At 43.6% G+C, this 24,207-nt stretch overlaps 1 protein-coding gene across 1 annotated transcript in view; it reads right to left on the bottom strand.

The window, feature by feature from the left end:
- Positions 1 to 22,561, bottom strand: part of ATP2B1 (ATPase plasma membrane Ca2+ transporting 1) — a 61,657-nt gene extending 39,096 nt beyond the window's left edge. The window contains 1 exon segment of the mRNA XM_030468931.1: positions 22,384 to 22,561. The gene's annotated coding sequence lies outside the window, so the exon portion shown is untranslated.
- Positions 22,562 to 24,207: the final 1,646 nt, after the last annotated feature.

Below are 24,207 nucleotides of genomic sequence, written 5' to 3'. Positions count from 1 at the left end.
CAGCAGTTTATGAGTAGCATCAATACTATTGCCCGTATGTACATGATCCGTGGCATACTTCAGACCCCCATCCAAGCCTTTCCTATTACTGAATTTGCCTTTAATACTTGCTTCACCAACCAAATGGAATTGCATTTTGTTATTCAAAAAAATAAAATCTTAAAATACTTAAACAAACTTACACCATGAGAGTCAAAGCTCCAGCATTTATATCTCCTATGTCATTCAATCCAATTTATACATCTGCTGGAACACTATGCATTCAGATATTAAGCATTAGCTGGTACTAGCATTTGACCTTCAACAACACACTAAAGCTGGTTGCTGTAATATAGGAAAAGGCTTGCAAAGTGATTATCTCAGGAAAGCCTTTGTTTAATCTAATTAGTTCAATGAAGACCGGCCAGATCTACGTACCAAGATACTGCAGTGATAAAAATTGTTCCCATATGTTTCAGTTGTCATGCCATTTTAATCTGTATGAAAAATAACGTCTTTTAAGAGACTGCAGAATATATGCCTTTCCATTCTTTAATTTGAAATTCATAGCACTGAGCATGTGTTCAAGCCATCACATGAAATTTTTCCTTAGGGAGAAAAAGAAAAAATGTCTGTAATGTTACTAAAATGGAAAGTAATTGTAACTGCGAAACTGATCTGGAAATCACTGAAGAAGTTTGAGGTCTTCTGCTCTGGAGGGTTACTCTTCTTACTTTAAGAGACAGACTCATACTTATTCGAAAAAGTACAGAAACTCACTAGCTTATACTAATAAATCAGAGTTCATACAGAAGAGTATGCATTTAGAGACCCCTATGCCATATGTGCCTAACCAAACAACTAGGAGTTAAATAATTTCAGTGCCATGCTGATATCTTAGTACAAGCATCTCAAAGAGTTTTTCTAATGAAGAGATAATGACAAGTACCCTGAACAGCTAGGAGGGAAAGGGCGCAATCAAGGAAAATACTCCACAACAAAAAGCTTTTAATAAATCACAGAATTACTGTGAATTATTGAGGCTGAAAAAGAACTCTGAGATCATAAAGTCCAGTCTGTGATCACCTTCAACCTTAAATGTGCCCAACAGTGTTGTAATGACAAGTTTCCTTATTACAGCTCCTGTGTTATGAACAGTAAATTCATCAAAAGTCATGAGCTTTGCTGGGTTTTTAAAGCTAAATTTGCCTTCATTCTGAAGCTTAGTCTCCTGGGAGACAGAAAGCACTTGCTCAGCTGAATTAACCTGCTGCAGAGTCTATAAATGCTCATATTTGTTGCACTGAATATAAAGGACTGCTGTTGCCTACTCTGACACTTCTGCAGCAGCAGTTTCATAAAATGGTAGGCACTTTGCTTTAGGATCCTAAATTATTTCTTACTGAAATGACAGCTAACTAATTAGGACTTCAGTAGCCTGAAGTCAGTTTGACGGTACAAATTAGCAATGTTCACCCAAAGGATTCCCGCATCATTTCCCTCCTGTTTTGGTAGCAGCAAAGGAAAACTGTAGCAGCCTTGAAGGTGAATTATTAGGCAATTAATAATAACAAACTTGTATCGGTTCACTATGTACATCAAATAGTTGAGTTGTTTTCTTTTGAATGGCTATGCACAGCATGGGGAACTTGACCTTCTTGTATGAAGCAGCTCACACCACAGTGCCTGTGCAAGCAGCAGAGCAAAGGCTGAGACATTCCCTAGACCATGAACCAACCCTGCAGGCCTGCACTGCTTTGCCTTTCCCAAGCCACAAACACTATCCAGACTCCTGCTGAAGCAAGCCAACTATGACTGAAATGACAGCTGGATTAAGAAACAAGATTGCAAAGTGCTTGTACATAGTAGTCTGAGTAGAAAAACCATTTCATCAAAAGCTTAAAGCAGTCGTTTGCTTTCTGAATTTAAAGTATGTTAACTTGAATATGAGAGAACTTAATAGATACAAAAGACTGATCCAAAAAGTAGGGCCTACAAAAAAAACCAACAAAAAACCTAAACACTCTCAAGGAAAATCTGACTATAAGGCATACAGGAAAGCCCTACAGAGTAAAACCAATGTGAGCATCATTACTGAAAGGGTCAAGTATCTCAGGTATTTAAAATACTAGGCTTTCATAATATCCTATTTCACATTACAATTCTGAGTTGTCCACAAGCAGCCAAGTAATTCAAGACACAAACTCATGCAGAAGATTTGAGTTTTTTAACTACATAAAATACTTTCTGGAAGCAGGAGTTATTCATTCCAGATATCCATAAACAGAGTCTTGAAGGGTGCCCTACAGTCCACAGCTCTGACCAACACTCAGACAGCTTCTCCCTTCTTCACCCACAGGAGCTGAAGCTTCTGTCTCAGTGCTTCCTTTTACAAGGCTCATCTACTTTTCGCTCTGCGATGACATCGTAAACTAAAACCAAAAAGCTAAATTTGACAGGGCTGTTTATAATACCAGGTAATTCCAAGTTAAGACTATAATCCCAGAGAAAAAAAAGTTTTAACCTCTAGATATGACTCTGCCCCATTTGGCATTATTTCTAGCATGTTCAAGTACCAAAGATACATTTACTGTGTGCGTCAGCTTCCTCAGATAACTTGAGATGAGTGGAGCTGCCAAAACACAAAGGCAGCTGGTGGCTGAAGACAAACCTGAGATTTCACAAGTCTCCATCTACTGGTGTTTAAAAAGATACATTAAAAAAAAAAATTTGCCTAATGCCCATTAATTTTTTTCCTTCACTTCAGATCAATCAGGTCCTAAACAGATGATTGAGGATTTAGTCTCTTAATCCAGCACAGTTCAGCTTTTTACCCTGTTTATTCAGGGTAATTACACTGTAAAGTGAGTTCTATTAACAGGTCTGTCTTAATAAGAACTTAATATATTACCCATTACCCTAAAAGTAGGGGTTTTTTTGTTTGTTTGTTTGGGGGTTTTTTTTTGGGGGTGGGTGGGGGGGGTGTGATGGTGGTGGTGTGTGTGCAGTTTAAGTCACCTATAGACAAATGTTAACATAATAAATTTCAGGAGCAACTTACTACACTTTTCTGATCAGTATTTGCAAAAAACCGTATTACCATACAAAAAGCTGAACTTTTACAAAAAGATATGGTAGCTATGGTAGCATTACACCTTACATGTCAAAATTATGCACTACTAGACTACAAGACTGTTTGCTTGCATTCCAGTCACAAAACCTGTCAGGCACATGTTAAATGAGGCATATGAAATCATTATGTGCAGCCAAGTTTCAAGTATAAAGAAAGTGAGATGGCACCAAATTTCATCCAGGAATGGAATTAGATTCCTGAATTTAGTAACTTGTGGCATTTAAAGCTTAGTGCATGCCTGTAAGAAATGCATCCAGCTGAGCAGTTCCAACAATAATCATGACTCAAATCAAAACAGTAGCTGAGTTCTTCATAACAGTTATTCCCACAGGTATATTACTTGTCTTGAGAAATCTTTCTACATTTTTTCACAGAACCCTTAACTTTTGCTGCCTCTCCTTAATCTTATTTCTTATACCTTTATAGAGCTAAACACACGTTTCAGATTTTACCTCTGTTTTCGCTTCCATCATTCAGTTCCCATGATACAAAACATGCATACCATTGAAACTGCTTCAGACAGTTTGAGCAATGATTTTCTGCCCTTCCCATGTCATTAGACAGGTAAGTAGCACTAAATGTTCTGAAGCTCCAAGTCAACTTCAGGAGCTCTTATCACCAGAGATTGTTTCTGAGTGTGTTGCAAACATTAACAGTAAAAACGGGTACCAGGTTAAATTTCATGTTACACTTCAGCCAGACCAGAAATTTACCATCTCATCCTCATTTGAACATGCTCCCTTTTTTCTCCTAGAAGGTATTCTTTCATATTAATACCCATTTAAGCAGAGCAGTATGCTTTTCACTGTAACTATGCTTCCTAGTTACCCAGAGGTGCCAAAAGCTCTTCAGATCTAGGAGCCTTCAGGCAAAGGGGAAGAGTGCATCCCTACCTCATTCATTTTGTATTCAGGAACTCCTGAGATAAATCTGAAGTAGCCTTAAAACTACTAGGAAACATTTATGCCTGATGACATTAAGCCTAAGTATCTTCATAAAGTCACTCAGTATACAACTGATTTCTTTCTATTAGGGCAGTAAAACTAGCTTAGTAGGGTAAGTTTCAATAGGGTTTTTTGATGCTGTTTTGTTGGGGGTTTTGGGTCTTGTTTTTTGGTTGGCTGGTTGTTTTTTTGTGGTTGTTTTTGTTTTGGTTTGGTTTTTTTGCTACCTTGGACTAGTTTACTGAGATGTATAAACAGTACTGCAAAATATTCTATGGGTTCATTGAATGGGTAACATGGAATATATAAATATTTATATGGCAAGTATTCCATATATTTTCCCCTATATCATCTCTGCCAAGCAATTGTTTGGATTACAAAAAACGAAAAACAAAAAAAGCAGCTAAAACCAACAAAGCAAACTAATAAAAATAATAAAACAAATTTAAAAAAACCCAAGCCTCCAGCTTTGGTTACCCATCTCAATAAACACACACTATGATGATAAGTAGATAACAGTTTTGTTTTCTTGTGGCTAAGATTTAAACAGTTTTTTTTTCTTGTCCTGTAACATGCTAGTTTAAGGGACTTCCAATTTTTTCAAAAGCCTTTTATAAATAACAAGAACACAGTTCAACCTTACCCTTAAATCCTTAAAAAAAGACTTCTTGAAAAATCAGTAACTTGAAAGCAATGTCAGATTCCCCTGCATACCATATTAATACCTGCCTGCCAGAAAATGCACCAAGTAAACTGCTCAAAGGGTGATTCCAAGAGAATCCCTTTCAAAAACTACAACTAAGTTTACCATCCATTTTTCAGGAGTCAGTCTTTTTAATTCTAAAGTCATAACTAATATGCACTTGAGTAGCTCTTTCAGAACCACTGCACACATTTTCTATTTCTGACAGTAGTGGGAAGAGAGGCTTCAGGGGGGGTTGCTGTGTTTGGGTTGTGGGTGGGGCTTTTTTGGGGGGGGGGGGTTGGTTTGTTTTTTTCTTTGTGTGTGCGTGCATGGTGCTTTCATTGGTTTGATTTGAGTTTGCATTTTTTTCGTATGGCTTTGCAAGAATGGTGTGGAATCCCACCCTTCCAAGGTGTGGAATCCCTTGCAAACTTCTTTATGAGTCTACTGGGCTCTGTTTTTGATATGTTTGAGAGCTTAGCACATCTGTCACATCCTCAGGTGACTGAAGGTTTGGCTTTGCCACAATGCTGAGGCTTGAGACCTCCACCCAGAGGCCCTGATGTGGTTCTCCCTTATGGGCGTTACCAACACCACAACTTCCGCTTGCCGCCCTTCTGCACTGGGAAGAGCTACCTACATTAATTACCAACTCTATTAATGAAGAAATAGACTATGTGAAAACTTGCTGTCAAAACAGCAGGCAGCCCAGGGCTCATAACTACTTCTTTGGTGCCTTTGTAAATTTTTTCACAGCACCAAGAGACAGAACTTCATCTTGAGTCCTGCTCTAAGTCTTTCTCTCATGCAACAGACAGCACTAGAACCAGTTATATTATAGCACACCTTCTTTTCCTGATCCTTTTTCTTACCTTCTCCTTGTATTTCCATGATCTTTAAGAACAGACAATTTTGACAGCAATCTGCCCTTCCAGATCCAAGGAAATTTTAAGCACCACACCTGTTCCCCAGCTTCCTCCCTCCCATTAGCTGTGACGATAGCCACGCATTTCACTTCTCTACAGTTTAAGAGTGGCCTTCTCATAGCAGCCTGGTGCTAAAAGCAGTCATGCAAAAAGCACTCCCCCTAACCACCAAAAAAACCCACAAAATAAAATCAAAATTTAAATGCCAAGGTTTATACTGGTTCAACAAGTTGCCACAACATATTCCCCAGAAGTTTTTCCACAAAATGCCCCAACAGCCTATTTATTTATTTGTTGAAGTCACACAGGCAAAGTGGATATACCAACTTAAAAAATACACATTCAGCCAACGCAAGGAGAATCTTCATCATGGAACTTTATTACTGTCACCTTTAAAGTAACCTTCATCTCCATTAAAGGAAAGGTTCATCTTCCCTGTTATTTCAAGTGAAGTGACATTCCATGAAACAAATTACCCTATACATCACTTTACTGCCAAAGGCAGACACTGTTTGAATTCAGTAGGAAGTTCACCAGACCATCAAATAGCAGCTCAAGCAGGTTTAGTAAACTTTATTAATTTCTCAGTTTTGGTAAGCTATTTAATAATTGCTGTACAAAGTGGCTATGCCGAATTAACAATTATGGCTTCATTTCTAAAGTCTTCAGGTGTGATGACTGCATAAGTCTTTATGTTCGAGAGCATAAAGACATCAGTTGCATGATAAATTTAAAAAAAAAGACCAGGGAAAAGAATGAAAAAGGAACCATGCTTCATGATATTTATAAGTTATATTCCATCTAATAAAGAAAACCCTTTTCACAACTTCCTGTAAACCAAAGGTCTCAATTGTTCACTAGTACCAGTGGATCCTAATGCATTTGTAGATGGCTGTGTTTCCAGTCTAAACAGCAAGTGTTCAGGTTAAGAGAGGTAAACAAGGTCTCTGTTTAGTTCTGGCACAATGCTTATTCCTCTAAGCACGCAAAGGCCATGCCTTGAAAAACTTTATAGTGACCAGCTGGACCTATTCAGTGCTGAGGAATGGGAATTGGTTTCCCTCACTTCAAAACTACCAAAAACAATGCTGTAAACCAACAGGCACTCAGGTGCCTAAAGCATAACTCCCATAGGCATATATAGCAAGACCTGTCAGTCTCCTGCTAAGGCAGCTCTGAATTCTCAGCAGTAATTCCTAGTGGCTAATTCCATAAGGGTAATATTCCTCCTCCCCAAAGACAGTATCTGAATTGGGAGCCTACTGCCACTAGTTCAGCTGCAGTCTACCCATCCATGAAGACTAGAGATCACCATTCTGGCTCAGTAAATTCAGATCTACTTTGTTCTTTCTACATAAAGTTACATCCTTTAAGTGTTTTACAGTGGTACGTGGTAACATTCTGCAACTTCTGCATTAAGTTGTTTCTTAGCAACAGCATACACTATCTCTGAAGAAAGGGAATTGGGAAGGGCAGTAGCTGCTTCTCCACTCAAGTGACAGATGCCAAGTAACCTGCTAAACTGTTGAATTTGTGCACATTAGACCAATTCCAACTGGTCAATGCTGAAGGCACAAGCAAAAGAACCAAAATCTGTATATCTAGCTCATGCTTTTACATGAACTTCCTCAGAAAAAAGTATTGTAGTTACCAGGCTGACTGTAGCACACCTCAGCTCAGTGGATTTTTCTCTCCCCATACACCCAAGTACGCGCTCATGGAACAGTCCTCTTAAGTCAGAAGTTAATTATATTTTTTTCATATAACCCCTGCAGCTCACAAGTTTACTGCAGCAAAAAGGTAAAGCAGAGTACAGAAGTCAAGTGCTTCCTCTAGCCTGAGGTTAGCAAGACTTGGGGAAATTACCAGTTTCCACTGGAGGGAAGAAACTAAGAGCACCCATGTATCATGACACAGCACTTTGACAGAAAAGATAACATGAATTACCAAAATTTCCACTCTGTCTTTCTAGATGTAAATTTGGAAGATGCATAGAAGACTCTCCCTCTGTCTCCTAATACTTCAATAAGTCTCCTAAACAGCCTCTCTATCCCTGTCTTCCTCGCAGGATACCATCACCTGGTTTCCCAACACCATAAGCAGGCTCTTTAGCATGAAGGACACATAGCAGTTTGTCTTCATTTCTAACTAGGAAGCAGTTGTGCTGTAGAACTGTTCTCCAAATACATGCTTATTATTTCAGTCCTGTTATGAATTACTTAATTTTAATCAGTTTGTCAAGGGAAGTACAGAAGAAGCCATCTGAAAACCTTTATAGTTAAGGAGCACTTCAGTAGTGTTTTCCAAAATCCTGCCTGATTTAGACACACTTTAGAAATAAAAAAATAAAAAAGAATAGAGCAAGTATGAAGTCTATTATACTTCCCAGTAAAAGGCTTCAGACTTCCTACATTCTCTCTAGGCAGACTAGCCAACACTGCTTAGGAAGAACTGAAACTTCTTGCTCAGAAGTCCTACGCATTGTCAAACAACCATATGCCCCATTTCAAAGTCATGTTATGAATCTGGATCATTTAAGTCACATGCATATTCTGTATTTTTGTCAGACTTAGTTGGACAGGTTGAAAACCAAGTTTTACCTTGGCCTCTGATCTATGTTTACTTAAATCCTTAGTTTGATTCTACTTTTGATGTTTCACAAAACTGCTTTCTGTTTCCTCCTTTTCTGGAGGAGGGAGATGCTTTAAAACAGACACAAATTTATGCAAACAAAATCCTGAACAACCTTCATATGTTTAACATTCGCAGGCACAGCTGAGCAGCTTACAACCTATGCCTCCACAGTTTACCTTCAGAACAAATATGCATTTACATTGAACATTTATGTATAGTTTTGTATTTTGCATTAGTAGACTAGACACATAATAGCAACTTGATTCTTCTTCTGCTATAATCCCTTTAGAGGAACCAGATTTTTGCACATACATTCATTCCTACTGAAATCCTTCACTCTTAACAGAACAGCGTGAAATTGAGGTGATGGTTGGTGGGTTAGAGGGGACAGGGGGAATATCTTATTTTATTGGTATTTGAATACTGTTTAAAGCAGTTATCTAATTAAAGGAACTTGGAAATGTGAGCAAACACTACAATATAGTTTGAGGCATGACGCTTTAAGCACATAATTAAGACTACACAGCTTTCAAGACAGCTCCCTTACTTAAAACTCAAGAAGTGGGTACTTACCAAAACGTTACATTGTTGAGCAATTAGTATTAAAATAAGTCATTAGCTGTCAACAGTAATTTTCAGTGATCAAATATTTTTAAGTATTTAAACAACTGCCTCACAGCAAAATTACTTAGAAAAGCTTAAACCAATCTATTTTAAGCTACTTTTATTTTAAGCTATTTAAAGATTAGGAATCTCTGACTCTACCTTGGAGCTTTCTAAAATACCTCAGGCTTCCTTAGAAAATGAAAGCATTTCCCTATGGCAATCCTTAGCTGTCCTTGCTTGACAAGATGAGGGTTCAAGGCAAGCATTGTTAAAACTAAGCTTTATGGCCTATATTATGCAGGTCTGCAAGTTCTGGTTTCCTTGTCAGCTACCATGATCATTAAAATACAACTCTGGACATTACTGATCATGGCTGTAAAACTGTAAACACCGACCATAAGTGGAGATATTCAAGTCGTAGGGCTAAACTTCAAGACCTTAGCACTGTCCACCATAGCATGACCAATGGGAAACACTGGAAGAGCAGGGTAGTTGGCAGGCGGAACACGCTCACTGTGAGAGAAAGACTTGTTCTAAACTTTGTGTGAATACCTGGGTTACTGCCTGTGTTTATATAGCCAAGAACCTTCTCAATACATCACTGCCTGCAGACATCTGCAGTCAGCCACAGGTCCACCCAAAGAGAAACTTAACAGGAGGAACCAAAGAGCAAATTGGCTGCACCAAATTTTTATAACAACTTTACACAGTAATCTTCCTGTTCTGAAATATTTCACACTCATGAATTATACAAGCAAATGTCTGGACGTAAGACTCTGCTTTCCAGGAAATGCACCTTGAGGGTATGAGAAGCCAGAAAACATCCTCAGACTTTACCTACAGAAGTCAGGTTTTCCACCTCACAAAGCTCAGGAATTCTTGTCTAGAGATACTCTAAACTAGCAAATGCTTTAAAAGGCAGTTTTTGGTTTGTTATTCTACTTACCCAGCTTCAGACCAGTTACTGACCAGTATAGCAGGTGAGCTTATTCTCTCTGTCCTCTGAAACTGTTAAACTATCCCTAAATACTAGAAAGCTAAAATAAGTATAATAGTAGGATAATAGAGTAATAGTATCAGAAAACAATAAATCAGAATTAACTGCATTAGCATGTAAAGTTGTCTGTTGACCTTCAAAAACAACTGTGTTGATTATAGATGGGACAGCTATATATACCAAGACCTTGTTCAAGGCAGCAGGTTACTCCATCTGGCTGAGAATTTTTCTGTCCAGTATCTCCTCACACAGGAAACAAAGCTAAAGATCACTGTAAATTATGGAAGTTTTCTTCCCCTGTGGGAGGCTTCCAGATTTCATACATCTATGTACATATAGCATATATTTCTTATAAAAATAGGGCTTAGATGCATTACTAGATGTGCAAGCATTGGCTATCTTAATTTGGATAGTCCTGTCCAATCATTGATACACAAAAACAGACCATACTACAATTACAAAGGTATATACAACACCAGTGTCTACCACTATAGCAGGAGATAGCATCTGAGACACCTGATTATCTTTCAGTGACTATTTGTTGACCCATTTTTCAGGAAAATCCCTCTTCCAATCATTAAACTGTTCTTAACTCAGAATTTCACACAAGCTTATTTGTCAGAGGTGTTACTCGATCATTTAAGCTCATGAAAGCTATTTTTGCAGAGCCAGCAGAGGGAGTACAGACATCATTTTACTTATCAGCTCTGAAAAAGATACTTGCCCTGTAAGAAAGCACTCTAAGAGCTGTGCCTGCAAACCTAATGCGGTTAGTTTAAAGCATGCCAGGAACTTTCTCAGGCTTTCACAAACATGTATGTCAATGCCCAGTAGAGTTGGTGTTTTGTTTCTGATCCCCAACCAGCAGTCACATCTCAAAGTCTGACAAAAATGTCAGAACCAATGCTAGCAGTACTAAAAAGTATCATAAACCTGATGCTTCACATGTCAGGGGAAAAAAAAAAAAAAAAAAAAAAGGGTGGGGGGGAATAAGCTCCCCTACCCAGCCCCCAAGTTACTATCTACAGTTTAAGGTAGTCAACAATTTTTAATTCTATAGATTCTGCTGTTTCTCAGTTTTAGAAAAGCTGAGCCCTTTAAGTTATTAGTTGCTTGAAAAGAAGCTGCATCTGAATTTCAGAAAGTTAAGAAGCTAAGAGTTCAAGACGATGCTCTAGCAAAGGAGCCAAGGAGATAAATATAGTGTGGTGTTGGACTGGAAGGTAGCAACCAGGTAACCTTCCTGCTGGTGTTCACAGAGGCATGCACCTACTGGCAAATCTGGATTTACCACATCCTCTGAAGCAAGAGCTCTGCTGCTTTATTTAGCATTTCTATTGATTAGTCTGCTTTGGAGTTGGCAATTACGACTGCAAGGCTTTGACACAGTGGCAACCCTGGACACAGTCTGAAAGAGGAACAGGCTTTAAGCAGACAGATTGGCAGCTTCTTGCCATCCCATGAAGGTGAAGACTGAGCTCTAGGAAACACAAAACAACATACCTTCCTGATCAAAACTCCACAGGACCTCCTTCGTTGTTCATACAACACAATTTTGATAAGATTTTTTGTTTTTAATAAAGTCAGTATTTTCCAGCTTGTAGATAGGAGGCTAAGCTAATACAAAATTCTTGCTAATCTTAAGCATTTATCAAATTATTATTATTGGGTGGCTATTTCTAAGTTTCACTATTCAGAAGTTTGTATATGAAAAGCTCACTCAAACATGATGAGTGCCTTTGTCTCAAAACTTCTAGAAGAGCAGCAAAACACACTTCCCCTTCCAAAGAAAAGATACATTTCCATCAAGCTGCACACAAACTTTAAAAAGCTTCAACACCTCAAATTACTAGATTTTGGTTACTACCTGCCCAAGAAGAATGCAACTTTTTTCAAGTTCTGGAAAAAGAAGCACCATCCTTTGGCAAGGTAAATGGCTAATTCTGCTCCCTGCTTCCTAGAGGAATTCGCTTCTCAGCTTCATTTTCATGCAGTAGATTCACTCATTGAGTAATTCAAAGTTAGCCAGATTTGTTCCCATTTGACAGATCTTATGGCTGAATATTAGACAGCTGACTATAGTTTCTCTCCTAGCATGGAAGGAGACTACCTCAGTTTCACTGTTGAACATCAGGGCTCCAGCAGCACTCCCCATTTGTGTGCTGTGCCCCGTTTTTCCAAGCACTCCAGCCAGCTGCTCCATATACCTTACCTATGGCAACCACACCAGGGAAAGCTCTTCTCCTTCTATCACAAATTCGGTGATGATCAATATCAGGCCACATCTCTGCCACCCTGATCATCCTGCCCTTCCCAAAGTAAATGCTCTTATGACAACAGTGAAGTTTCTGCAGATATAGAAATTTGTCCAGACAGGAAAAATGCTGTTTTTTCAGGCAGACTGGCTACCTTGACTGTCTAACCAGACGCAACACAAAGATAATCCAGTCCCAGTGCCAACTCAAAACAGGGTATAGAGCTACAATGAGCCTGAGTCAAACAAGTGTGAAACCTTAAAAACATTTTTCAAAAGTCAGGTTTTTTTCAATTTATGTCCACGAAGTGGTTAACAGGTGCTACAAGCAATGTGAACATCAAAAGTTCACCTAATTTTTTTGTTGAGTATGATACCACAATTCTAATTCATCCTGCAACTGGAGCCTCATTGAGTTCTTGAACAGTTTAGTACCCTTAATTATAATTCAGCTAGCTCACTGACAGCTGATTTCACCTAAATGTACTTCACCTAAAGCTTCTGTATTAGTCCTAGAAGAAAGGAAACTTACTAATAGTGCATATTTACATTTAAAATACCCTTTATATAAGAGACTGAAATTAGGCTTTCAATCAGCAAGTTAAAACACGTAATATACCCATACAGAACAGGTAGGGTAGGGGGAAGAACTGAAAAGCCCCTTGAAACATGAGTATGTTTGTAGAACTTTTCTTGATTAAGTTTGTACAACAAATCCCTCAGAATTTTACACTTTAAAATTACTACAGCTTCCTTTAAGGATCTACAGAGGTTTGTTGGCTCTGCAGTTTTTAACCTAAATTTTCTGAAACTTTATGGTTAGTACACAGCTGAACAATTACTGATTCCAGCATTAATCACTCTCTGAGATTCATTCAGTACTTCAATCAGACAGCAAGCAGCAGATGCCAGACTTTTTCAGAAGCCAGTGTTGAAGTTGTGCTCTTCCCTGTTTTGCTCCCCTCTCACCACCTGGAGGCCCAACCTGGAGTTCTGAAGTCTGTTTGCATTTGATGATTTAAAAGTTCACATCTCTCCCATCACATATGAGATTCACCTGACCAAATGGTACCACCTGTATCCAAGGTGTCCAAGCTAAAAGGATGTAAATAGAAAACTGATTATAACTTCTCTGCCAAAATATTAAATGTATCAACCCAGAACACCAGCTAAAGCAGTCACATGAGTCTCATCTTAGATATGCTTCAACAACAGAAGAGTCCCAGAGTGACTCATTCCAGTTTTAAAGATGCCAGTAAGTGGCTGGAATTGCACTGCTGAAATTAAGCTGCACTCTCGCATCAAGCAGCTGCATTGCCATGTCAGAGCAGGCGTATGCAAGAGGAAGGATGTAGTTTCACAGTTAGTTTAGGAACATCTGAGCCCACGCTGCTTCCAGAAGGCCCAGCCCTGCGCCAGCACTGACGCTCACCTGGCCTTAAGGTCAGGGGACAGCTCTGGATAAGAACTGGTGACAAGGAAGACAGGGGCAACACCAGCATTCCTCCTGAAGGTCACAAGGGTTACCAGGGCTTTGCCCTTCCAGCACAGCACAAGCCTCACCAGCTCAAGCCCACGATGGAAGGGAGCTCTTCTTCTGACCCTACACTCATCCTGAGAAAAAGAGTCTGGCTACACCTTCTTTGCAAGGCCCTACAGAAGACCAACACCAAAGCCCTTCCTTAGCCTTCTTTCCAGCCCAACCAAAATCACTTCACTCAGTCTCTCACCACACACCATGGGGTGGCCCCTAAGCAGCTCAGCGACCCCTCTGCCTGCCTCTCTCTGTCAGGAGAGGTGCAAAACATCATCTAGTAAAATTGATTTCTTCAACCAGTGAAGTATTTGTTTTGACCAGCGTTCCAGGTATCAACTAAATTCTTGCAGCAGCCATCTGAAATACCTGGCAGCCCTTACCACCACAGTCCAGCACCAGGCACACATTGCCATTTCAAGCTATTCCCAGCTCTTGCAGCAAAGTAAAGCCCTTCAGTAGTGCTTTTACTTCACTGCCTAACTAATGCTCAGGAGGGGCCTCTAGCAACTCCCATCAAGAGCTTGAAACTGGCCTGTTATATGATCACTGCCTCTAAGTAATGTGTATTTACTCTCCCCAGTTCAAAGTGTTTCATCTGTTGTTACAGGTATGGCTTCATCCTCCACATGCATTTCTTTAGCTTCAGATTTGACATTAAGAGCAAGAACATAAAGCTTTTAGTCTATGCAAATTCAGATTTCAGTCTTGGTGTGAGCAGTCCACTTAATAAAATGTTACTAAAATATCCTCCCACAAAATAGAAAGTATCCAGCCTTTGTATTTTTCCATCTAGTAAACTGATTTCCTGTGCTTTGAGGTAGTTACAAGTTCACACCAGAGCTTTAGGATGTCTGACTGCATCAGCAAGACCTTTTCTGAGCTGTTTTGATAAGGCTGTTTGAGATACTGCTGTCCAGTGCCCAGCAATGCCAGGATCAACAAGGAAAAATACAGCCACGAGTTAATTGCTCACTTACAAGCAGATGATAGCATTACTGTATACCACTGCTTTATATGCTGGTATTGAATTTTTGGAATTGCACCCTTCTACTGAATTTTTTTTTTTTACAGGTTCCTGTAACCAGGCATTCACCAGGAGCAGCTGTTTCCATCTGAAGGACAGCTCCATTATGAGGGTCTCCAGTAACAGAAACTAACACACACAAAAAAACCCAAAAACCAAAACCAAAACAAAAACCCATCTCTGAAAATCAAGATACCATGCTTTTCTCATACCTAGATAATTTAATACTTACTTTGTTACCAAATCCCTTTCAAGTCACTGTAAAAACACATCTCCAGTATAGAACAAAACCTGTACATCTGCAGCTAACCGCAGCTAGATTCACCTATTCCCAAAACACACTTCTAAAATCAGACTTTGAGAGGATGTTAAGATATGTCACCATACAAAGCAAGCTCATTGCAGAATTTGGAAATCACTGTCACTGTTAACTGCATTGATTTCACTGCTCGAATAGGTGAACCAAAGCTGCAGTGATTCAAGTTGTTAGTTAATAAAGCAGAAGTAAAGCAGTTACAGAGCACCTTCCCTACCCTTCCCAGCTGTCAGTTTCCAGCTTCTCAACTACATGTACCTGAAAGTTGTCTGGCACAAATCTTGCGAGCCAGTTTAAAACATTTCATGTTTCACACAACCTCACAAAGTGAGGCTGCTAGACATTGCTCTAATTTAAGTATTGATTTGCACTGTATTCCATAGACTTCCTAAAGTTTTGCACCAGCTCCACCCCTGGGGGGAGAAAAATTGACACTCAAGCACTGTAAAGCAATTTAAAGTGTAATATCAACAGTGATAGCAGTAGCACAGAGATAGAAACAAAAAATTGCTGCTCTATATGCATATTAAGATGCTGCTTTAGTCTGTACTGTATCTAAATAGCCAGAAGAGCTTAAAAAATACCATGCTTTCTCAGATAATTCAAGGGCTAATCATACCTGTCATCTTTTCTACCCATCTCTTGTTGCTATCTCCTCATCTAAGTAAAAACCTTAGAAAACAAATCTGAATGCACAATACAACAAGCACTTTTTCATTTCTTCCTCTTCAGTATCAGAAACAACTCAGGCATATAGCTAATGTGTTGTAATATTCCTTAATATCATGCTTAGTGCAAAGATCCTTATGGATAGAACCAAATAATCTTTCCAGAAAAGTCATTAGTTGAAGGCTGACACACAAACTACTGTCAGATTTACTTCCAGAGCAACTAATTTCAAGTTCTTGCACATGAAAAGGTTAATACTCTCTAGGGAATGGGAATGGTTTCACGTGACAGTCACCCAAGGAGAAAAATTCCCACACCACTGATCCTGATCCAAAGACTTGCTCTGCTCACACCCTAGAGACAAAACCAGCTTCCCTCCTGTGATCCTTGCCTTCCCTCCTGTGAGCCTCTTACCTTGGAGAGCCCACTCTGTGCACAAGGATTGCGTGACACAAATCATCTACTTGTGCAACAAAGCAATTAAAAGTAGCAAAGAAAGGAGGGGGTTAACTGAGCAGGCCAGGCCAGGGGAGAAATGAGAATAGCTACCAGACCACCTCAGTCACCCCACGAAACTTCCCACCTATGATGGCAAGCCAAACAGGCAAGAACAAATGAAGCTGCCTCACTGTCCTCAGTCTCTTGGATTAATCTAATCAACAGAGCAGCTTCAGAAGGCCATGATAAATGTGTGCCATAACCATAGAATATTTTAAAAGTTCAAGTTAAGTATCTTTCATTAACACAAGTGGCCAGTATGTCATTTGATCAGGACTTTAAAGACCATCATCTCTTGAAACACCAATCATACAAACACAAATGTTTCCCAAGCTTTTGCAGAGTCACAGTGGCCATCCTCTACAAGTATACCTAAAAAAAATGTTTGCAGTAGCTACAAAAGTTGTTTCCTGTTAGTGGCTAAGCTCCTTATTTTAACGAAGAGCAAGGCTATTTCTTTCTACAGTGGAAAAACTCCATCAAAACCAGCTAATTTCTCTTTCTCCTTCTCACATGCAGAGCCATCAGGTGATTAAGATAATATTGAATTAAAAAATATTAATACCAAAGTCTGAGTTTCAATGAAGACATAAGACAAGCAGAAAAAGAGTAAACCACTCTCGAGCCTTAAGCTGAGTCCCAGGAAGTTAGATAGTTGCTTAAAGCAAGATAGGCTGAATCACCTTCACTGCCTTGAGATGGGGTTTGTTGCTACCATCAATGCAGAGCACAGTACATCCCAGACCTCCTCTTCATAGACCAGACACTGTACACCAAGTGGTCAGAACCCAATAGTGTTGTGTTCCCTGCTGCCACCTTATCTTTCTGTGAATATAAGGGCACAAGTAAGGGTAGCAGATTACAAGTGATAGGCTCTGCAGAAGAGTGTTTCAAGAACATGGTGTTTCCTGTGCTCACTGGGAATTAAGGAAGCATCCAACTCATAAGCAGTATTTTAAAAAAATGAGACATGCAGACCACTGAAGCTCACCATAAGTAGAAGGCCATGAAGAAACTTATCAAGCTCTCTCCTCCAAAGCAGGATCAGAAAATAGCCAGCCATAAGCCAACTACTGGCTACTGCTAAGATCAACTGTGTTTTCAGTGGCAAAATCAGTCAGAATTAGTGGTCAAGACCAGTGCTTATCGTCATCCTCAGAATGCATCCATTCACTCCTTCACTTCATGGTACAGTTGTAAACAGAAGTGTGGGGAGGATATATCCTCTTCTTCAGTCCCTTATTCTACAAAGGCAAGGCAGATACTACTTTTCTGTCTTGTAATAGCATTTTACGTATTATCTCTAACTGGACAAAAAGTATTTGGATTTATCTTCAGAGGTTTGTTTGAGGGTTTTTTTGTTGTTGTCTTTTTTTTCCTCCTACATTTTCTTTACCTTTCTTTTCCCACCATACTTTTTGAAATACCGAGAAAGCCTTGTGCCTACTTTGTAATTCACCAAACTAATAACACCACCTGCTGTCACCTGTCAGTTAGAATAAGATTTACAAGTGGCAGCAGAAATCACTTTCATAACGTTTACTGAATAGCCTGAACAGGCAGATCCCTCAAATTTACTGTTCATATTAAGTGAAACCTCTCATGAAAACTAGAAATTCATTTTTTATAAAATGTATGTGAAAGCCTGATAATTTAGAAATTAAAGACACACTGGACCACACCATGTACTTGTGCTGAAATTGCATTCGGTATGAAAAGGTGTGAGTTTCAAGATGAGTTTGTCTAATATTTTGCCTGTTGATTCTGTTTTAGATGTTGCCTCCCAGAAATCCTCCTGCTATTCTGTTTATTATCATGGTTTCACCTTTGGTACACAACTACTCCATTTGAGAGATGCTGAACACATTTTTAGGTTTTAGATGTAGATTACAAAAAATGCTTTTTTTATCCATGATAAAGTCTACCTTTAGCGGCAGTTTCTTAAAAGCAAAGAAATCCAAATCTAAAAGAGAAACTATTTTGATTTATTAGTAGGCTTTAATGCATGTGAGAAATACCCATGGCTCTACAAAAATGATCACAGGTTCACTTTTCTAGCCAGGCAACAGCATCACCTCATGTCTGCTGTCCTCCTTGTTCTTCAATCAGCTAACTTTGTAAAGAGAAATTAAAATTATGTCATTGTAAGAAAATTCAACAGGTTTGAAATAAAATTTTAAAAAATCACCTTACATGAGACTGTTGCACACTTTACAACAAGCCTGTAGGCAGAGCTAATCTTAGCTTTTTAGACACAATATGCAACCCCTAGATATTATCTAATTTTTAATTAAAATACTCTCTAGAGAAGAAAGATCATTATCTCCTGAACAGCAGCTTTTAACAAGTTTTATTATTATTACTCATTTTAAGACAAGTTGAGAATACTAGGGAATACAAATTTAAGAATATTATTGCAATCTTATTGATCCTTTTGGAGGACAGTGAGTGTGTATTTATATAACAAAATCCATCATAAATTCAAGTAGTCTTCTTTATTTCTCAAATGATATTTACATTGAAATACCCTGGGCTAATCATAGATGTTCATTATTCTGAATTAAATTTTGCTAGCTGAAACCTGACTTCAGCTCTGGCACATCTATAGTGCACTAGTGTTATTTTCCCTTTAAAATCAGAAGAGAACATAATATTAAAATAACAGTTCAAACACCGAAAGACATCACTGAGGTCACATTTCAGCGGTAAAGAATGCTCAGTGCCATTAATATTAAGTCTACCTTAACGGAAGAAATTTGAGTTAGAAGATACTTTAGGTTATCTTGTCCACCCTCAAGTACAGGGAAAACTTGCTTGCTATGGCATGGCATGTAATTGCTTGTTTTGCCAAGTCGATTTTGAACTTGTCAGTAATATTGAAGTCCCATCTCTAAAACATTAAACACTGATGAATTCTTCCAAAACATTAATTTTTGAGATGACTTCAGCAGATCCAATTGACATATCTTCCTTTTTAATATCATCATCTTATGACTGTCTTCAGTTTATCATGCTCTTCCAAATAACTCGAACAGAAAAAAAAAAAAAATTACCAGACCTCCGTGACTGTGGGCTGCAGGACATTTACAAGCCTTTCCACTTCCTGATACGGTTCCACAACATGCTTTAAAGGTTCTCAATTTTAACAGCTGACAGAAGTTCTCTATATTGTGGTCCATTAAAGATTCACCTTCTAAACAAGATGCACAGCATTTTAATTGGTAGGTTCACTCACAGATTATTAGCTGATTGTATCTGACAAGCACAGGTATCCTTTGCTTGTATCATTATCTGTATGGAAGACACATTTGTAAGAACAATACTAATGTGACATTAGTTTTCTACTTTAAGTTTCCAAACAAGCCTGCTTAACATGCAATAGTGAGTCACTGCATTTCTGCATGCAGAGTACAGCCAACAGTTCCCTTTTAAATTAGTTTTGACTTGTATCATCCTCGTTATGTACACCATAAAGTAGCATTTTTCTTTGAGTGAACTTAAGTAGTAATGTTGCAATTCAGCACCGAGGTAGCAATATTGACTGGCAAAACTTTTAAGTGTCTATACACAACAAAGGCAGGATTCCTGTTCTTTTCAGGTAACCCAGCCTGGGTGGGTTAGCATCTTGAACCAAAAGAGCAGCAATACACCACACAATACTGTTCCAGACCAAAAACTTCACATTGAAGTGTTAGAGGTTTTTTTCCTTACTGAATTCAGTGACCACTTTTTCCACTGACACCGAGAGAGTTTCCATTCATTATGCCATAAGTATTAAAGTCCTAGTACATTGGAAGCTATTCCTGCCAAAGGAGCCAAAAGTCTAAAGATACACGAGTTTACTTCCATTGGAATTCACAATTGTGGGGTTTGGAACAAATTCCTGAAATGCTCCAACAAGCAGGAAAAAAAAAAAAAAAAAAAAAAAGGCACTGGCTATAGCTACAGTTACCACCTTCTCAATATACTGTAATGATGAACCAAGCAGTTGGCAAGTTACTTGCCCACGATCTTTCCAAGCACCTAAAAGCACTTTATCGAATCGGATTCAGATGGTGGTATTCCAAAGACATGCTCTACTAGTTCTCCCCCCAAGCAAGTCAAGATTGCCAATCGCTAATGGTCAAAGTTGTGTTTCACAAATAGATTTCACTTGGGACTTCACTTCCAAGAAGGACCATGATCTGAATATTTGGCTATCTAGGCACCCCTCAACACTGTTAAGCCAGATACCGGTGCCAACACACATGCTCGGAATGCCGGTTAAGGGAAGGAATAAGGTATTACCCACTAGTTCCTTCTACAGACCTTGAAAAGAAAACCTCAGCACCCGATGTTACAAATATAAGAATGCTGTATGTAACCGATCTGTAAGGATCCATGTAATGGGGATCACAAATGACAAAAAGAACCCAAAACTGTTACTGTGCATCCTTCTCCTCTCCCTCCCTTTCTCATACATTTAAAGAAATGTAACAGAAAACAAACCCATCTAAATATTAACAAATATTTATGTCGAGCGTGGAACATGCACGGCATTCCATAGAGCCCTATTACAGCTGTGCAAATAGGTTGCCCCTCAGGCTGAAAAACCTGGGACAGACTCACCCAGAGCTCCCGATCTCCAAAAGCTTCTCCGGAATCAGACGAATACCCCTACCCCCACCACCCCCCCACCGGGTAGCCACCGTCCGCACGGCAGGAGCCGCACTAAAAAGAAACACTACTAAGAAAAATGCGACCACCCTAACTCCATCTGTCAACGAGACTTCCCTCATGAAATCCTTAATCCTTCCGACCTCAGCCTTTCCCGACTGGAGCTCGAAAAAGCTGGGCGGGAAGCCCGGGGGGCAGGCGGTGAGGCGACAGCCGTCCTCCCGCCGCCCCGCTGCACTGTGAGCGCTTCCTCCCGTGCCTGGCCGCGGTCAGCCGGCCATCCCCCTGCGGAGGCTCCGGCCCGCTCCCGAACTCACGTGGTACCACATCCAAAGGTTACACGCATCGCCGGGACGACGATGACACGGCTGCAGCCCCCGTCAAAGCGTTTCCCACCGCAGGTCCGCACTCACCGGCGGAACGACGCCCGCGGGGGCTCCGCGCTGCCGGCTGCTGAAGGGGTGAAGCATCCCTTCGCCGCCCGCGCCGGTCGATGATCCGCCCGGCTAAGCATCGATAAATCAAACCAACCCGTCCGCTCCGATGGAGTGCAGTGTGCGACCCAGCCGCGGACAAAAACACCGCCCCGGGGGCGCAGCGGGCGGGCGAGAGGCAGCGGGAGAGGCTGCGCGGGTGCCAGACTCCCGGCCCCCGCGGGGCGGCGGAGAGGCGCCCGGGATGTCGGTGTCGTGCAGCCGCAGCGGGCTAATCCCAGCTACTTAACCCGATGGGCGGCGGGGGCTGAGCACCACCTTAATCCGCGGCGTGTGCGCGCCCGCCCGCCCGCCGGGGGCTGCGGGGCCACGGTGCGCCGGCTCAGCCTGGCCGCGGGGTCCGCGGCAGTGTGGCGGTGCCGTACCCGGCGGCTGCGCTCCCGCGGAGGCTCAGCCCCGCATCCGCTGCCCTCAAGGTCACGCCGCGCCCCGGCTGCACGGCGGCGGCGGCCAGGTGCGCGCTCCGGTTACCTGCAGGGATAACCAGTGAAAGCCAGGGAGACCGACTGCCAGCCACGCCGGCGGCCCCGTCGCCGTGACCACCCCACTGCACCAGCCGCGCCGCTCGCCGCCTCTCCGGGCGAGCCCGGCCACGGCCCGCAATCTCCCGGTGGGAGCAGACCAACGCTGCACCTGCCGCCGCTCCGCTGCCCGCCCCGGCCGGCCGGGAGAAGATCCGCCCCGAGCCGCCGCCGTGCTTACCTCGGGACCGACCCCTCCACCGCGCAGCCGGGGGCCGGGACGAGGCGCCCGTGAACCTGCCACCGCCCGCTCGCCGAGCACACAAGGTCCCCGCGCTCCTCGCCCTGCCCACGACCGGCCGGCCCCGCCGCGCCGCCCCCGCCCTGCGGCCGCGGGGGGAGGGAGGACGGGAGAGGGGGTGGAGGGGGGGAAGCGGCGACCGAATTGGAGAGGGAGGGCGGGAGGGAGGGGGCACCGGCGCGGGGAGATTCGGGGGAAGAGGAGGAGGAGGAGGAAGGAGGGGGGGAGTGTGGGGGCGCGGACAATCCGCCCCGCCCCCGTCACCTCACCGCCAGGAACCAGCGATTCGCCCTTCTTGCGGGCGCTGCCGCCACCGATTCTCGCCGGGGCCCGCCCGCCTCCTTCCTCCTGCACGAACCGGGCAACACCGGTGCGGCCGCCGTGCCCTAGCGCCGCAGAGCTGCCGCTACAGGAGCCGGGCGCCACCGGGCAAGGCGGGGCCGAGCGCAGCGCTCCGCCCGCCTCCCTCCTCCTCCTCCTCCTCCGCCGCCCGCCCGCCCGCCGCGGTCACTCACTTGCGGGCTCCTAACGCGCGCCCCCCCACACCTCCCGCCGCCTCAGCCGCCGCTCCCCGCCGCCCCCCCCAAACCTCACCGCCTGCGGAGCGCCGGTCACGTGACGAGGCCCCTCGCTCAGCCGGGGAAAAGGGGGGGGGGAGTGTCAGGACGTGCGGCGTCTCCACTGGGGGCGGAGGAGGAGGGGTCGCGATAGGCACGGCTCCTGCCGGGGGCGGGGCCCCGCTCCTCTCCCCGCCCACCCTCCGCCGCCACTGGCGGGCGGGAGGCTGACGCGCTTGTTTCCATGACGTCTGTGGGAGGGACCGCGGGGTTTGATGGAGCCCGGCGGGCTCCGGCGGTCGGTGACTTTGCCACGAGCGAATCCCGCGGGGCGGGGCGGGGCGGTGTGTCCTCCTCCCCCCTCACCCCGCCCGCCCGTGGGTCGTGGGTAGTCGCCACCGCCGCCGCTGACGGCGGGACTGGGAACTGCCTCGGGGCTGGGGGCGGGGATCCCCCGGCGGCGGGAGAGGCCGCGGTCCCGCAGGGGAGGGGCGGGCGGGAGCTGGTCCCGGGGCGTGTCGCTTGCCCCGGTGGGCGGGGGCCGCTCGCGGGGCCAGGGCCGTTCCGGGGGCGGTAGCGGCGTCGTGAGAGGAGGCGGGGCCGCCCTAACGGACCGGCGGAGCGCACAGGGTGCGGTCTTCCCCTGCCCCAAGGGACGCGGGGACGCCGAGTCCTGCCTTGCCGGGCCCTGCCGAGCCCGCTGGGGCCCGGGGCGCCGCCGCCGCCTCCTCACGCCCCCTAACCCCCTCCTCCGCCGAAAGCAGCCGGGCGGTGCTGAGCGCCGAGTCAGCGCCTGCGGGGGCCGCACCGGCGCGCTGGCGGCTCCTCACCGGCGGGCGCGGGAGCCCGGAGGAGGCTGAGCGGGGCTCTGTTGCGGCTACGGCGTGATTTGGGCGCAGCGAGGCGGGAGGTGTCGGGTCTCCCTTTGCGCCGGGTCACTGAGGTCCGAAGTGGCAGGAACGAGCCCGTCGTTCGCTGTCGGGGGTGGGGACAGGAGAGCCGTGGGTCCGACCTCCCGTCGGGCGCGCCTGCCCGCCCGCCCGTCTCTCGGGGAGCTCTTGGCAGCTGCTGCAGGGGAAAGGGAGGTGTGAGGGCCGCAGGTGTTCCGCGCCTCTCTGTCTCCAACCCGAGTCTCCTCGGCTGGAGGGAGGAAATTCAGTGGGGTTGTGAACGTCTGAGCCCGAGTCAGTAGTCCGGGGATGCTCTGGATGTCAGACAGAACAGGGCTGGGAATGAAATTGGCAATAACAGGCCCTGATGTCAGCCGCCTTCCTCCAATGCAGTAGATCCCCCTCCCACCCCCCTCATGAAAATTCCCCATCCATAAACCATACGTCACTCTGCAACCCCTTTGTGTTGTTTTTCGAGCCCTGTCTTGACATCCTGCCTGCTCTTCTGCTGGGCATCTCTCTAGAGTGACTGGCCAGCCGTGCCACAGGCTGTTGGGTTCACTGAGCCGGCCATAAATTCCCTACTTCGCCTTTGTGACCGTTCAGATCCCAGTGCTGGCAGAGCCAGTGCCGCAAAAGGAAAGGC

Source organism: Calypte anna, chromosome 1 (genome assembly GCF_003957555.1).
Source record: "Calypte anna isolate BGI_N300 chromosome 1, bCalAnn1_v1.p, whole genome shotgun sequence".
NCBI lineage: Eukaryota > Metazoa > Chordata > Aves > Apodiformes > Trochilidae > Calypte > Calypte anna.
The sequence above is the reverse complement of the archived record's forward strand: the minus strand, read 5'-3'. Positions and strand labels throughout refer to the sequence as shown.